At 46.9% G+C, this 16,581-nt stretch overlaps 1 protein-coding gene across 3 annotated transcripts in view; it reads left to right on the top strand.

The window, feature by feature from the left end:
- The window catches only part of TSNARE1 (t-SNARE domain containing 1), a 647,930-nt gene that overhangs the window by 209,844 nt on the left and 421,505 nt on the right, over positions 1-16,581 (top strand). The window lies entirely within an intron of this gene.

The raw sequence follows: 16,581 nt of genomic DNA, 5'->3' as shown, positions 1-16,581 counted from the left end.
GGGTGGGCACATTGTGGAGGCAGCCCCACAGTTGAGAAGGTCATCTGTGTAAGCTGGAGGAGCAAAGTGCTCACCAACAAAAACCTGAGGAACTTTCTCAGTGTGTTCCATATTTCAGTCATCACATGGTAGGAAACCTACCAGCAAGGTAAGGGCTCAGAGGGCAGAAGTAGTGGGGTGATCTACACTTTCCTTGGCTTTCAGGGCCATAGAGATGCCTACTTACCTCTTACTTACTCTTAGATCATCATGAGGTCCACACTGGGGGTGAGACACTCTTAATATGGGGAGAAGATTCACCACTGCCTAAAGCGTGCATCAGCTTCACCTTGAGGGCTTGCATTGTGGCTCGGTAACTCCCCGAGGAGCGATTGCAGGTGCTTTTGCAAAAGGCAGAGGTGCTGCCAAGGCAATGAGAAGCTAGTAAAATGCCCGCAAAGAAGCATTTGTATGGATGCGGGCAGGTTAAGAGGAGGCAGGCCAGCAAAGCCAAAGCTGACAGTTGTGTTGATGGAAGTTGTTGCAACCTCTTTGCAGACCTCATCAATGGATAACGAAGCAGGCCGCGGTTTTCGCGCCTTTGTCTCAGATTCATCAGGAGGCAGTTTACGAGGCCCACTGGGGCAGTGGAGGTTTATAGTGGGTTCGGTGTTATAGCTCTGCGTGAATCTACAACATGAAGGAAAGGAGAGGCGGAAGAAGAGCATGGCACACTGCTGCCAACAACTTTCCGTGTAAAGCTAAGGAAATAAGTGTGCCTTGCAGACAAGCTGGCTTGGAACACTATGCACCCACGTCTAGCTACTGAAGAGCTTAAGGAGACATCTGGTGGATCATAGCAGAGGTTCATCTAATGAAGTGTCCTTGATCCTCCAAGAAGGCAAGACTCACCCACGCCCTACACGCACACACACGACTTCGGTCCCAAATAACTGAAAGACTGGCCCCTATAGACTCTCTTGGGTGTGGAGATCAGCAGAGGCGGCCCTGTTGGCAGTTCTGCCACCCTTGGAAGTTCAGGGGGGCAGGAGAGGGCCTTCTCTGTGGCAGCCCCTAAGCTGTAGAACTTCCTCCCCACCGAGGTGCTTCTGGCAACTTCATTGCACAGATTTAGGTGAATGCTGAAGACGCACCTCTTTATCCTGACCTTCGACACCCGAGATGCATATTTTTAGGACCCACCCTTTTGTCTGTGATGTTGTTTGGGTTGTTTTTAATTTTATGTTTTTAAATTTTTATTGTCCCAGAAGCTTTGGGTGAAGGGCGGGTAATAAATTCTGATAATAATTCTGATTCTGATAATATTGTCCTCCCAGCAGCAGCTAATAAAAGGTATGCTGGCTCTGCACTTTTTTTTGTGGTGACCTCCATATTTTCCCAGGACACCTGTCATTTGGGTGAAATGTGGCAGCTGCCAACTTACCAGAGCAAAGGAGCTCCAGTAGGTTCCTCTCCCACCCCACTCCCCCCAGATAGCCAAAATATCCCCCAGTGTCATGCCCTGTGAATGTGTAGAATTAAGTGGGGGTTTTTTTGAGGGGGGAGGTTCAGCTCACCTGTACTAATAGCCTAATCCCAAATAGCTATTTTAAGCAAATGAAGCAGTTTGCGCACCTATGGTGGGATTTTTGACTTCTAGCACGAGGGACGGGGGTTGGTTCTGATGTAAAGGGGGGCACAGTAACCGAGCTAGCTGTGCAGATTTTGGCATTAGAGAGATTCTATCCTTTTCCATTTCCAGCATCTGAACAATTTTGAGGGAAGCCGTAGGAACATAGAAGGCTACCACATATTAGAATCATAGAATAGTAGAGCTGGAAGGGGCCTTGAAGGCCATCAAGTCCAGCCCCCTGCTCTCTGCAGGACTCCAAATTCAAGCATCCAAAAGGTGGCTGTCCAGTTGCCTCTTGAATGCCTCCAGCAGTGGAGAGCCCACCATCGCTCTAGATAGAATCATAGCATCGTAGTGTTAGAAGGGGACTATAAGGCCATCAAGTCCAAAGGAGGGTTTGAAGGAGTCACTCCATGAACACATGCCACCTGAGTTGGACGCTTCTATAGGCAGGTGGGGGCTTCTATTTCTGGGTTGTCTTGATGACTCGTAAAGCCCAATTTAGGGGACACGAGGTGGTCTGGATGCCACCAGGACACCAATGAAATGGATATCTATCAATGTGAGTAAGTGCTTGTGAAAAGGGTCAGTTGTGCAATTTGAAATGGAAATGGACTGCCTTCAAGTCGATCCCCACCTATGGTGACCTTTTGAATAGGGTTTTCATGGTAAGCAGTATTCAGAGGGGGTTTACCATTGCCTTCCTCTGAGGCTGAGAGGCAGTGACTGGCCCAAGGTCACCCAGTGAGCTTCATGGCTGTGTGGGGATTCAAACCCTGGTCTCCCAGGTCACAGTCCAACACCTTCTTAACCACTACACCACACTGGCTCTAGACCAATTCTAAGCCAGTCAGGGTCCCATCAGGCATTCAGTCAACACATGGGGAGGGTGCAGACAGTGTGTGTGTGGGGGGGGGTGTCCTGGCTACACAAGGTCCCTGATTGTTGAGTCTTCTCACTGTGTTGAGCTAAACATTGTTAGAAGATCCCTTCATTACCTTTCTCCTAAATGTGACAAGGTCTCCTATGGGGGCAGAGATGTTGGGGGGAAGCAGGTGATGCGGATTCTGGCTGCCATTTCTTCTAGGCAGGGGAAACACATAAGCAGTAGTAATTAGAGCTGCTTGAGCAGACTTAGCATGTATGGAAACACAAGCCTTGCAAGAATAAGAGGGGTGTAGTTAGTATTGAGACAAAGGATGGTGGTGGCAGAACTTGATTGGGTAAGACTGTTGCTATGGTATGATGTATGTAGAGGTATATATTTCTGAACCCGACCACCATTTTCTCAGTTGGGTTTTGAACTTTACTCCAGCAAAGCGTTTTGCTGAATAAACAACCTTAAAACAGACTTTGGTTTCATTTTTGAGTCTCCTACAAAAAGAATCCAGTTGCAAATTCCATGACACAGGATTCATACAAATGGTCCCACTACCCTCTTCATGTGTTCCTTATGGCACACATTCCCTCTCATACATATGCACCTGACATATTTGTGTTTTTTTAAATGACTGGCCAACATTTATGCATACTGTATGTGAATGTGCAAAGGCTCAATGCAGGGATCCAAATCAAAGCATTCCCGGCAGATGGCTGAGTTAGACCATTAGCCCATCCAGCTCATTTTTGTCTTCACTGACTGGCAGACCCTACCTGGAGATGCTGCTGGGGATTGAACCCGGGCCCTTGGACATGGGCACTTCTGCATGTAAAAAGCAAAAGCTGTATCATTGAGGTGTGCCCCTTCTTCCAAAGAGTTTTTGATGATGCTAGGGAAATTTCTCCGGGGGTGGTGGTGGTGGTGTGTGTGTGTGTGTGTGTGTGTGTGAGAGAGAGAGAGAGAGAGAGAGATTGGGGAGGGGTCACTCCAAGCATACTAATTAGGGATAGGGTGCCAATTAGCTTTCACTAGTGCAATTCTATGGTGGGTGGTAGCAGCCCCTCGCAAGCATCCATAGATGTGGGCTGCTGGATTGCAGTTTCTGAGAGTCAGGAGCATGCCTAGTGTGATGTCTGTAGACGGTCTGATGCACTTCAGGCCCTAAACAAATTCAAAATAATAGTTGGTGTTTGCTCCCTTCTGCTGCGATCTGAGAGCATCAACTGCAGATCCATCTCTGCAGACAGAATCTATTATGTCTTCCTGCCAAGCAGAACAATGTTGCCTTCTTTATTTTCCTCTTCCGCAAACACTCAATTTGTCTTTGGACTAAGCTCAGCTAGCCACTGTGTCACTGAGCCCTTCTGGGACTCCCTAGGCAAAAAGTGGCTCCTGTTAGGAGATGATCCTCTTAATTTCATTATCTATTTCTAATGGCTTTTTAATGGCTTCACCACATTTGCAAAACGGGGGACTCTATGCATTTTGAGTTTCTCTGGCAGATTTGCAGGTGAAGCATGGGTTGGCGGCGTGCCCCGCTCCTAAGGAAGATCGATGGGGCACTACTGGAAATGACAAGGATTTGCATTTGTGGATGAAAGAGTCTTTGGTAGGAGCGGTCTCTGCAGTGGTATTCCTGTATCCACCACTGTTCTCCCTGCACATCAACAAGGGCCAGTCATGATAGTAGGCTTGTTCACATGTTATGCTGTCTCTGCAAATGTACACATTTTTGCCCGAAGTACTATATGCTTGTTAATTTGTATGGCTCAATGGTTGTGCACACTGACTAAACTCATAGTATGTTACATGTGAATAACTTGTGGGTGTAGTGCTCAACTCTTTGTGTACACAGAGTCACATTGGGAAGTCACTGAATGTAATGTCTGGACACCATTTAGTGAGTCTCCATTCCCTTTAGGGGTATGAACAAATGCTGTGTGTGCTTTCTGTAGCCACTGTCATTGCATACCCACAGTTAATGGAGCCCTCTTCACCACCTCTCCTGGGCTGAATAAAAAGGTAAAGATGTCCCCGCACTTATAGTGCGAGTCGTTTCCGACTCTTAGGGTGACGTCTTGCGACCTTTACTAGGCAGACCGTATATATGGGGTGGGATTGCCAGTTCCTTTCCCGGCCTTTCTTTACCCCCCAGCGTATGCCGGGTACTCATTTTACTGACCACGGATGGATGGAAGGCTGAGTGGACCTCGACCCCTTTTACTGGAGAGTCGACTTCCTCCTTCCGTTGGAATCGAACTCCAGCTGTGAGCAGAGCTTCGGCTGCGTTACCGCCGCTTACCACTCTGCGCCACGGAGGGTCTTAATAGGGAGCAAGAAATAGGGTGGTGGAAGGGACCCCCATTTGTTCTGGAAGCAGTGCTACAGGAACTGATGCTCTGGCCTCTGGCTCAGAACCACACTGTTATTACAACCAACATGCTGGACTCTCTCGCTGTCGCTGGACCCCAGCTCCTTCTCATTCTTAGCCAGCAAAGTAAATAACCAAGAAAGATGGGAGTTAAGAACATAAGAAGAGCCTGCTGGATCAGGCCATAGAGGGCCCATCTAGTCCAGCATCCTGTTCTCACAGTGGCCAACCCAATGCCCATGGGAAACCCACAGGCAGGACCTGAGCACAAGAGCACTCTCCCCTCTTGCGGTTTCCAGCAACGGGTATTCAGAAGCATAATGCCCCTGACTGTGGAGACAGAGCATGGCCATCATGGCTAGTAGCCGTTGATAGCCTTCTGGAGCTATCATCATCTGGAGGTAACCACAATGGCTACCCCTGTGGTTTTCTGTTCCGGGTGCAATCTAGATTCCACAGGAATTGATATTGGCAAAGTTCTCTTGAGCCAGGATTGGAAAACGCCAACCTCAATGGGAAAGGGAGGCTTACAAGTGGTGGGTGTAGTGGTTAGAGTGTTGAACCTAGGAGGTCAGGTTTCAAATCCTCACCCAGCCATGACGCTGACAGGGTGACCTTGGGCTGGTCATGACTTCTCACCCTAAGCTACCCCACAGGGTTGTTGTGAGGATGAAACAGGGCAGGAAGCATTCAAGCCACGCTGCCTTGAGCTCCTTGGAAGAAAGGTGGGGATATAGAAATACGGGTCTACGAATCCTTCTCTAGCTTGTGTTAAAAAGGATATCCACTCCTCTGCCCCTCTCCCTATGTGCCATCTCTATTCTTGGCATGAGCACCAAAAGGAGCAGAGAGGAGGGTGTCTGGAGGTTTGGGGCTTGGCAAGGAGGGTGTTTTGAGACAGGGGCACTTTCCAAATCTCATATGGGCTCAGAAAATGGCCAGAGTTCTGTTCTGAGAAAAAGCTTGGATCATTTCTGAATCTAAGCAGGGTGAGTCTCTGAATCCAGAGGACACCTGTGAAATGAACTATATTTGGGCAGCTCTGCTGATTGCTAAGGAAGAAAAAAAATATGTGGATGAAGAATGCTTTGCTGGATTGTGTGGATAATAAGCCCTTTGTGAAGCTAGGCTGCTTCTCGCAGCAAAGCCCCTGCAGCGGCAAGATCTGTTTGAGGAGAGGACTGTGTATTGAGACAGCACACAAGTCTCAGTGCTTGAATACATTACAGTCGGAGTGGGCCAGACCTTGGAGTTCTTTCTGGGGGGAGATGAAGCCCCACAATGGCGGTCCTTTCCCAGAGGGGATGGTTTGGCGGGCTAGCTGGCTGAACAAGTCTTTTCTGCCTCTCTTCTTGTTTATGATTCAGTGAATGTATAGATCCATGGAGAGTGGAACCACTGACCTTCCGTCTCAGAAAGAAGATTATCATCCACCAAACCCCAAGGTCCCTTTAGGTACCAGCCTACCTTTTTCATTTGCAATAGAGCTGCAGCTCCTTAGGGCTGTGCAACTATCCAAAGCCTTTCAACAGCCAGCTGAAAAACTCCCCAATAAGGAATTGTATCCAGTCAAAGGAGGGATGAGGAGAGGGTATAATAAATAGGTACCCTACCACTCACAATTTTACAGCCAGAAAGAGAGAAGAGAGATACAGCATTTGCATCTGCAATGGAAAGGATTAGGGATGGGATCCCTTAGCTGGTGCTGCTTCGAAAGCATTCCATCAGCCAGGCAATATTGATTTGAGTTCATTCTTTGTCCTCTATCAGCTGCTTTTACCAGTCTAATTTTTCCACTCTCCAAAAATATTGATATATTTATATTTTGAAAGGAAATGTTGATAAATGAAAGGTAATATCACTGTTTTGAAAGAAAATATCAATAATTTATAAGAAAATATTGATAAAGGAAAGGAAAGCAGTTTTGCCGCCGCTGCCTCCTCAACCTCCTCTTCTGTGACTGAAGCTGGTCAGTTTTCACGTTAGCAAGCAATCAGAGACCGGCTGTTTTTCTTTTGGAAAGGAAAATAGGAAAGCAGCAGTGCCCCCCACTTCCTCCTAGAGTTCATGTAGCTGAGACTTGGTTTTTTTCCTCCTGCTTGGAGTTTGGGTTATGTGAGTAGTGAATGGGGGGTGGCAGAGAGCGAGAGTGCTGTACTGCTGTGCTGTGAGTAAAAACAAGAAAAGAACAATATATGCAAGGGAATATTCGAAGGGGAAAAAACTGGTATTGAGGGAAAGCCACTGAAGTTTGGAGCAAATAGGATCACTCCACAAAGATGAAGAATATGTGGACCATTGAAAAATTGGGTGCTAATTTCAAATTCAGCGGAATTCTCAACCATCCCTAGAAAGGATGCATTTAGTTAACATGCAGAAGATGAGTTGACAGTTTCTAAAAAGTTAAAAGAAATTGATATGTTGCTTGCATGCATATGTGTGTGTGCGTGCGTGTGCGCACATGCTGTCTCCCTGTGAAGCATGAAACTATTCAGCCCAAATGTTAAGCCTTATTCCTAATTATAAAACGTTTGCTTTCTGTTCAAAGGACATTCTTGCTGGGAAGTTCAGAAAGGTCAAAAGGTGGTGGTGGAGATGAAACCTCTTGTTGGCAAACAAGAATTTAGCAAAACATGACTGCCTTTCTGATTTTCCAAAAGTGTATAAGATGGTGTATAGAAGTGAAGCTGACAAGCAGAGAAGAGGATTATTGGGGAATTCAAGAAAGGGGAAAAAAAACCCATGCAGAAACAGTAAGAAGCCAGGATGGAAAGTGTTGTAGCCGATCCAGATCCGGGGGGTGGGAGAAAAAGCGAGAGTGAGAGCGAGGCTGCATGGGTGAATGGACTATTAGGAACTGAGAAATGCTTCATTGCTATGTCTTGGCTTAAGAATGCCCCACACTGCATGTTCTTTCAAAATTACTGGACTTGAGATAATTATGGGACATCTCTCATGGGATGCTAAGTCTGTGCCAAATCACATAGGAATATAGGAAACTGCCTTAACCTCAGTTGGACCGCTGGTGCATCTAGCTCAGTATTGTCTACACTGACTGGCAGTGGCTTTCCAGGATTTCAGGCAACACTTTCTCCCAGTCCTACCTGGAGATGCCATTGGGGACTGAAGCTTGGGTGTTCACCATGAAAAGCAGATGCTCTGTCACGGAGCTACATTCCTTCCCCAAAGGTATATCCACATGTTTTTTGCACCAGTGTTTTCATGAAACAGGCTGATTACATTCTGGTAAAACTCTGCAGATCAGAACTGGGCAGTTCTAACCATCCTTATTTACCTAGTTTGGATCCATAACGTTTTAGCAGGGTGGAATTATTGTGCTTTGCCCAAACTCTGGAGTGGATCATCACACCCAGAGGGAGCTCTGCATCACATGGTCATCTGCACTGACTGCTTGAAGGGCAAGAACTCTTCTTTGAATGAACATGTTGGCTTTTGATGCTTTGGAAAAAATAATATCCTGACCATAGACAAGCCCTAAGACAACAGTGTGGGAAATCAACACTACTAGAGAGATGTTTTAATGAGTCCCTTTCAGCTAAAGAAAGAGACCACTTTTTTAAAAAGAGTTGATTTTGGCATCAGTCGCTGAAATGCTAAAGACTTGTTGGGCAATTTAAAACACTTTTGTCAATTCCCTTGATTCCTCTGTGCTCACACTTTCTTGTTTTGCAAGTGGTGAACAAGTGCATGTGAGGAGAATCACAGGCCTTCCTGTGCTCTCATAAAAGATTCAGCTTTTCTGTCGTTTCTGTCATTCTGTCAACTCCACAGTCACTTTCCTCACAGTCCAATGGTTATTTCCAAACTCTGGCACCTTTCAATGAAAGTAGGGTGGTTGTTCCCCCCCCCCACCCGAACTATGGAAATGTGTTCATGTTAGCTGTTGTCATGACCCAGGGCTCTAATCCATCCTATTCATAGCATTACTATCCTTGAAGCCACCCTTGTCTTACAACTGCCTTGGTGTTGCCATGTTGCTCTTAAAGCAAGCAGGGCCCCTCTAAGAGTAGAAGAGACATTTATTATGCTCTTGGAGCCTTAAGGAATCCAAATCCTACCTAAGGCTCAGTCAAGAGTTTTCTTGTTGGAACAACATTCCAATTAAGCTTGTCTTTGTGTCCAGTTGCATTTAGAGCTGTCCATGGTGCTAACCTCTGTTGTGCTCCTTCTTATATGAGACCTGGCCTCCCCTTAGTCTAACCGCAGAGCACATTTCTGGAAACTGCCTGTTGCCATCCATCCTGGAATCCAACTTTTTCTGCATCTGATTATAGATATCAGAACCCAACTCTTGTTCACTCACCTGCTTTTCTAGAATTCAGTCTCAGCTTGAGCTGACTTATTCACCAGACCCTGGACTGGGGCTTGATTGGCATCTTGCTTCCTTGGAGCCATGTCTGTTTTATTTGGGCTAGGCCATTCTGCTGAGCAGAGACTGCTTCCTGAAACAGCTTTACTTTTACCTTGGGTTTAACAAAAATGATAGGACAGGACTGGCATGAACCAGAGGACAATATCTTCCCATTAATTTCTATATGATTTTTCATTTTAAAACTAAAACCTAATGCAATTTTAGTGGACATTTCTTCTAATAGACCCTTTTTTGCAAGCAATTTATTATGTAAGAGGAAATTACATATCATTAGTACTTTATTTTCATTAATTTGTGCATTTTCATGCACACTTTCCCAAATATACACATTTTGCACTTGGTTTTAGAAATGCACCACAAAATCCAGAGAAATGCAAATTTTGAAGAATAGAGTGTTTTGATTCACACGTTTTGGGGAGTGCAAATTAGGCAGTCTCATGTCCAAATGCAGTTTGCTATTGAACCAAAATTCAAGAGCCAAGGTTGGATTCTGTTCAACAAGAAAACTAGGATAATCGTAGCTGCATATAGATCAGGGATGGGTTGCCTGTGGCACCCCCATATGTTGTTGGACTACAACAACCATCAAAACTACCCAGCAGGATGAGTGGTCAGGGATGGTAAGAACTGTAGTCTAACAACACCTGTAGAGCCACTAGTTCTCTATTCTTGATGTGATCCTCTCCCACTTAATGTATTTGAACCACATCCTATTGACAGAGCAGGGTTTTCTTCGTGTGTGGCCTTCCTTTCTCCCAGCGGGGAGTGCAATATCTCCTGTGATGCTAGCTTAATGCAAACAACTCAAAGCTGGGAACAGCAGTTTTTGTTCCGATGGGAACTGTATCTTAACACATGGATATTTAATAGAATCATAGAGTTGGGAGGGGCCTATAAGGCCATCGAGTCCAACCCCCTGCTCAATGCAGGAATCCAAATCAAAGCGTTATTGGAAGGCATTCCCCTTTGTATGCATGTGGGAGCTCTCTGTTTCTGCTTCAACATTTTTTTTAATCAACCAACAAAATGTGAGATTCCGCATCTATAACTGAGATCCCAGAACCGTGTGTCTCCTTTCACTGCACTCCTTTTTGCTTCCTACGCTTGACAGCTTATTTGCTGACACTTTGTCTTTGGTATACTCTGCTTGCCGAAAGATGCCTCTTCATCTCTCAAGTGCTTATGTTCTCTCCACCTCCCATGAAGTATTTTTAGATAGCTTGATAGATAAAACATAGAAGCACCCCCATTAAAACTACTAACTGTTCCTACGCTAGCCCTGGTGCAATTACAATACCTTTGTTAGAATGTGATCCTAGGCATGTCTAATCCTCTTGTGTACAATGGGGCTTACTCCCAGGTAGCCATGCATTGGATTGCAGCCTTAAATGGTACTTGCAAGCTCAGTTTATGTAAAAAATGTGTAGAAGGTGAAATAAGGGTCAGTATTCTCCCCCCTCCCCTCAAAAAAAAAAAGATAGAATGAAAGAAGATTAGTTGCAAGGTGGTATATTTTGTTAGCACCACCATCCAGGTTCCAAATAACACATTTAGGTGCATTCTTTCCTGGGAAAATCCTCAGCCAGTTCATGAGCACGTTAGCCAGTCCATCCAGGGATGGAAAAATCTTGTCAGTTTTGGTTTCTCTCGCTTCCTCAATTTTTCAGTTTTTAAGTTGTTTGCAATTAAAGAACAAAACCTTTTGAAAACCCATCTGCACTTTAGCACACTTCCCCCCCCAATATACACCTATTTTTAATACAGTGTGGCCTAGCGCACACATTGTTGCATGCAATTTCCCCAAATAGAGTGCATTTTTGTAGCTTATTTTCACTAGCATACACATTTTTGTGTACACTTTCCCCTAATGTACACATTTTTGTACCCATTTTCTTCTTGGAAAAGTGCATCGCAAAATTCAGTGCAAAATTTGAAGGTCAGTTGCGTTTTGATTTGTGTATTGTTTCAGGACATACAAATTAGACAAGTTCACATTAATCTGAAATAGATTTCTCCTATGTCCCTAAACCTATCAGGTCCCTCAGGTTAACATGTGTGGAGCTCTAAGTATCTGATCAAGCCCACAGTGTTGGCCCTGTTGCAACTTTGGGCCATAGGAAGCAGCTCTGGACCAAGCTAGAACATTGTGCACCTAGCTCAGTATTCTTGGCACTGCCTGGCAATAGCTGTTGTCCCGTTCAGAGTGGGATCCACGAGGCTGAGACGCAGGTGTAATGAATTCTTGTTTTATTAGAGTAATGGATACATCAAAAGCAGTACGTTTCATAGAGAACACTAAACTAACTCACTAGAATTCCCTAGCTGCACTCTAGACATGCTCTGCAACGTATAAAGAAAGTTGACTCAGCAGCTCCTCCCCTGGAGCCGCAGGTTAAGTAAGGAAAGTCCTTGATCTTAATCTCTGACTCCTTCTCAAGTCCTTCCTCTGACCGGTCTGTTTCTCGTGACACCGAGCGTGGGGTGACAGGGGTCGGGCGTCCAATGGCTCACCTGAAAGGGCCTCGGCAACAGGCTCGATGTCAGAGGGTGGTTGCTCTCCTGGCGCCTCCTGAGAACCGCTAGGCAGAGGGGGAGGGAGTGCGCCCTCGGGAGCAACTTCCAATGGCTCCTCGTCTTGGTCTGGGGGTGGGGCATGCCCTTCTTCAGAGAGTGCGCTGTGATGTTCCTAAATGTATATATGGTAAGTGTTGTTGTTTTAGAAGATACATGGTAAGTGGAGTGAAAGAGGGGGAGTGAATGGGCAGTAGAATGCGAGATGATTGGCTGAGTGTTTAAAATGGCTGAATGTATAAAAGGAAGAGTGAGAGTGGAATCTGGGGGGGAGAAGAGAACTGAGTGGGTTGCTTGGTGGGGTTTGAGAGAGTTGTTTGCCAGGAGAGAGTGAAGAAGGAGGGAGGTGGAGTTCGGATTAGTATTGAGTAAAACCATATGCTTATGTGCCTTAAGAAGAAATCTTGTTAATCTTGTTAGCTTTGTTATCTGTAATAAATACTTAATTTGGTTTACCAAAGGCCTGATCCTTGGCTGGAGTTTCACAGACCAGAAGGGAGGGTAAGGTAATGACCAAGGCTGAAGGGGAACTGTAACAAATGGTGGCAGCGGTGAAGAGAATAACAATACCAGTATTCAGAGTCTCTGGGAATACTAGTATTGGGACGTTACTGGTGGTTGCCTAGCAGGGGGATCTGTTGAGATCTGTGCTAGAGCGGATAGGTAAACCATAAGAGAGTGCGGTCCGGACTGGTGGAGTCCCTGGTGGTGCCTAGAGACAGGCAGTAACCACGAGCAGGTAGGAACCTGACAGGGAGAGCCAGGGAAGGACGCATCACAAGCGCCATCCGTGGGAACTGACCCTGGCTCCAACTCACTCCCACATCCCCTATCCTGCGGAGACTCAACAACTCCTGGATCTACTGCTCCTTCTGACAGCTGGGGACCCTGAAACTCATGCCTCCCCCCTTCCTGGCCCCTGCGGAGGAGCTGAGGCCCAACATCATCCCCCCCCATGCATTAACCCTTCCCATCCCCGAGGTCGGGGCTTCTCTGGATACGCTTCATGGAAATCTCTCACCAAATCCGGGGCGTGCACGTTTTCTGCTGTTTCCCACGAACGTTCTGATGGATCATAGCCCTTCCAATGGATCAGATACATGGCGCTTTCTGGAATCCAAAACCTGTTCTGCTTCGTATTCCTCCTCTCTGTCCACTAGCAGCGGAGGTGCGGGCTCGACCTGTGGCCGATGTGGGTCGGGAGGAGAGTCCTTCGTCAGCAGCGACTGGTGGAACACTGGGTGCATCTTGAAAGTGGGGGGCAGAGAGAGTCTGTACACCACTGGGTTAATCTGCACTTCCACCACAAAAGGCCCTACGCGACGGTCCTGTAGCTTGCGACACCGGCCCAGCATGGGTAAGTAGCGCGTGGACACCCACACCTTGTCTCCCACTTGTATGGGGGGCCCCTCTTGTCTATGCTGATCTGCCTCTCGCTTGTAATCCGTCTGAGCTCGTTCAAGCTGTTCCTGGAGCAGCTGTTGCATAGCGTGAAGTTCTTGCATGAAGTCGTCAGCCGCTGGGACGGAGAGGTTGTTCTGAGGAGCAGGGAAAGCACGGGGATGGTAGCCGAAGTTAGTGAAGAAAGGGGTCTGTTGCGTGTGTGAGTGCACAGCATTGTTGTAAGCAAATTCCGCCAAGGGCAGGTAGGACACCGAATTGTCTTGCTGGTACCCAATGTAACACCGTTACATTGGCTGGTACCCAATGTAACAACAAAACAGCATTCACCCTCTCAGTTTGCCCATCCGTCTGAGGATGGTGTGCAGAGGACAGTGTTAATTCGCTGTGCAATAATCTCCACAGGGCTTGCCAAAAACGTGCAGTGAATTGGGTTCCTCTGTCCGAAACCAAGCTGTCCGGCAGTCCGTGCAGCCGATACACATGTTGCACATATAAATGGGCAATGTCTAGCATGTTCGGTAGCCCAGCGCAGGGAATGAAGTGAGCCATCTTAGAGAAGGCATCCACCACCACCAAGACTGTGGTTTTCCCCTTAGAAGAAGGAAGATCTGTAATAAAGTCCATGGTGACCATCTGCCAGGGGCCCGATGGTGTGGGGAGGGGCTCCAACAGCCCCGCTGGTTTCCCCATGGCGTGTTTGGCTCTCGGACAAGTGGAACAAGATCGAACATAGTGTTCCACATCCTTCCTCACCTTGGGCCACCAGAATTCCCAGGTGACGGTTTGTATCGTCTTAAAGACCCCAAAGTGGCCTGCCGTGGGAGAGTCATGGCATTGACGTAGCACTCTGGCCCTCAATTCCCCGGGGGGTATGTAAATGGCACAGTATTTCTCCTTTCAACATTATAATAATAATAATAATTATTATTATTATTATTAATACCCTGCCTTTTGGCCAAAGGCCCTCAAGGCGGCTTACAAAGAAAAATAAACATAGGTAAAAAAATACATCAATAAAAGCGATACAATTTACAAAAATTAAACTAAATAACAAATAACATTATTAAGGAAAAAATGTCCTTTTTGTTCTATGCAAGCCTCACATGAAGTCTGTCTGCTCCCCTTCGGGCTGCTCGGCCAGGTCAGCCCGCCGCGCCTGGACGAACAGATCCTGTTTCTGCACCTCGCACAATTCGGCCTCCCAGGAGTCTTGACAGGCCCCAACTACTCCCTTCTCAGGAGGAATAACGAACTGTAGTGGCCTCGTGGCAGGGTTCCCCAAATATTCCGGTTTGCGGGAGACTCAATAACTCCTGGATCTACCGCTCCTTCTGACAGCTGGGGACCCTGAAACTCATGCCTTCCCCCTTCCTGGCCCCCGCGGAGGAGCTGAGGCCCAACAGCTGTCCAGGATCTGAAGCAAGGATTGAACTGAAATCCCACGCTCTACCAATGGGCTACATCCTCTCTCCTGATTGAGACCTGAGTTCAAATCACCAGGTGTCCTCGAGCACATCACTCTGTTTCTCTCTGGAAATCTGAGTGAATCTGTTGTCCATGGTACATACATCTTTATATTTCTCTTTTTCTTTGCAAAAAATAATGGCAATGGGGAAATAGTTGGGCTATTGTTGTCCTGCATTTTGCCAACAACATCAAAGTCATTTCAGGGTGTGTGTGCTTGTAATAAGAGAGACACACTCCCACCAGGCTCTTGTAAGCTAGTTGCCAACAATTCACACACTAGTGGACAGTTGCAGATCCTTCTGCGAAAGAGTAGGGGGGTCATTTATAAGGCATGTATATTCCCGTGTTTGTGGGTGTATGTGTTCATGAAATATGTATCCTGTTTCTCCTTAGCAATTTGAACACAGAACGCAAACTGGGATAAGGTCTCTACTTAAAAGGGCTTAATGTCAAACATGGCAAGCAGAAGAAATTGGCAGATGCCAGACGGATCTGCACCAAGGCAGACCGGGTTAAAAGTGGGAAACTGCACGTTTACATTGCTGCAGTACAGTGCAGACGCCTGTGTGAACGCTGAAAGGAGGAAGGGAGAGGAAACGGGAAAATGAATTGAAGCTATTGCCTATTCTGAGATGGGAGGAACAGGGAGAAAAACTTCAGAGGGTTGCAGTGGATCAAGAGGCTGTCTTTCAAACATGGAAGTCAGGGAATCCTGGGTCTGTTCCTTGTGAATTTTTAGTGTGTGTCTGTGTGTGGAGTGTGTGTGTGTAGTCAAACACCCTGACTCTTTGATAAGGCATCTCTTACAGGAAGGGTGAAGATGGAAGGGGGTAGACAGGGGACAGCGGAAGGCAGCAGAAGGCAAGGAAATCTACCCTTCAGGTCTTTCCTGGTGTTATCTGGTAAGATCAATGAAAGGAGGACTGGGTAGGTGAGGCTTGCCCTCCTCCTTTGCTTGGAGCGGTATTAGGAAGGGGGAAAAAAAGAATTTAACTTGAAAGTCCTCTCCACAAATTCATTGGACATGGACCTTTGGCGTGGAGAAGGGGATCAGGGCTATTCTACTGTCCCTCCACCCCCTCGGCATGTGGGCTTCCACTCTCATTGGACACGTGTCAGCCCTGAAGTCTCCAAGGGGTGCCGAAACGCAAGCTTGCGCTCACACACATTTTTCACGCGACTGGGGGCTCTGCGTGATCGGCAGTCCTCACAGTGTGGAGCGTTTGGGTGTGAGCTGTTGCACAAGCCCCTTTTGCAGATCGGTGGGAGCCGTGCGTGGGGAATCAGAGGAACGGCTGAGCCTGTTCTGCTCATTAAGCAAGAGACCTGGGGGGGGAAAGGGGACAGAGGTCCAGTGCCTGACTTGAAGGCTGCCCTTGGTAAGCCCTTCCCTTAAATGGTAGATGTTTTTTAGATGTATTTAATTGTACTTAAATATGTTGCTGTTTCATTTTTCATTGAGTTGCTTTACCACTGGTGCGTTTGCCACCTTGGGCTTCTATGGGAGGAAGGGCAAGATATACATTTAATCAGTCGGTCTGGAATGGGGGGGCTCAGGTCTGGGACCTGACCGTGGTATTGGTAGAGCACCTGCCTTGCATGCAAGGGGGGGCAGGTTCAACCCCCTATGGCGTCCCCAGATAGGGTTGGGAGAGACTCCGGCTTGAAACCCTGGAGAGCCCCTGCCAGTCAGTGTAGCCAGTACTGAGCTGGATAGATGAAGGGTCTGACTCAGTCTAAGGCAGCTTCCTGTGATCCATTTTATAGAGGAAAGGGCTGTAGCCCAGTGGCAGAGTATCTGCCTTGAATGCAGAAGGTCCTAGGTTCAACCCTAAGCATCTCCAGATAGGTTTGGGAGAGACTCCGGCTTGAAACCTTGGAGT

The sequence above is a fragment of the Rhineura floridana genome, chromosome 1, assembly GCF_030035675.1.
Source record: "Rhineura floridana isolate rRhiFlo1 chromosome 1, rRhiFlo1.hap2, whole genome shotgun sequence".
In the NCBI taxonomy this organism is placed as follows: domain Eukaryota; kingdom Metazoa; phylum Chordata; class Lepidosauria; order Squamata; family Rhineuridae; genus Rhineura; species Rhineura floridana.
Note: the sequence above shows the minus strand (reverse complement) of the source record. Positions and strands in the feature narration are given on the sequence as shown.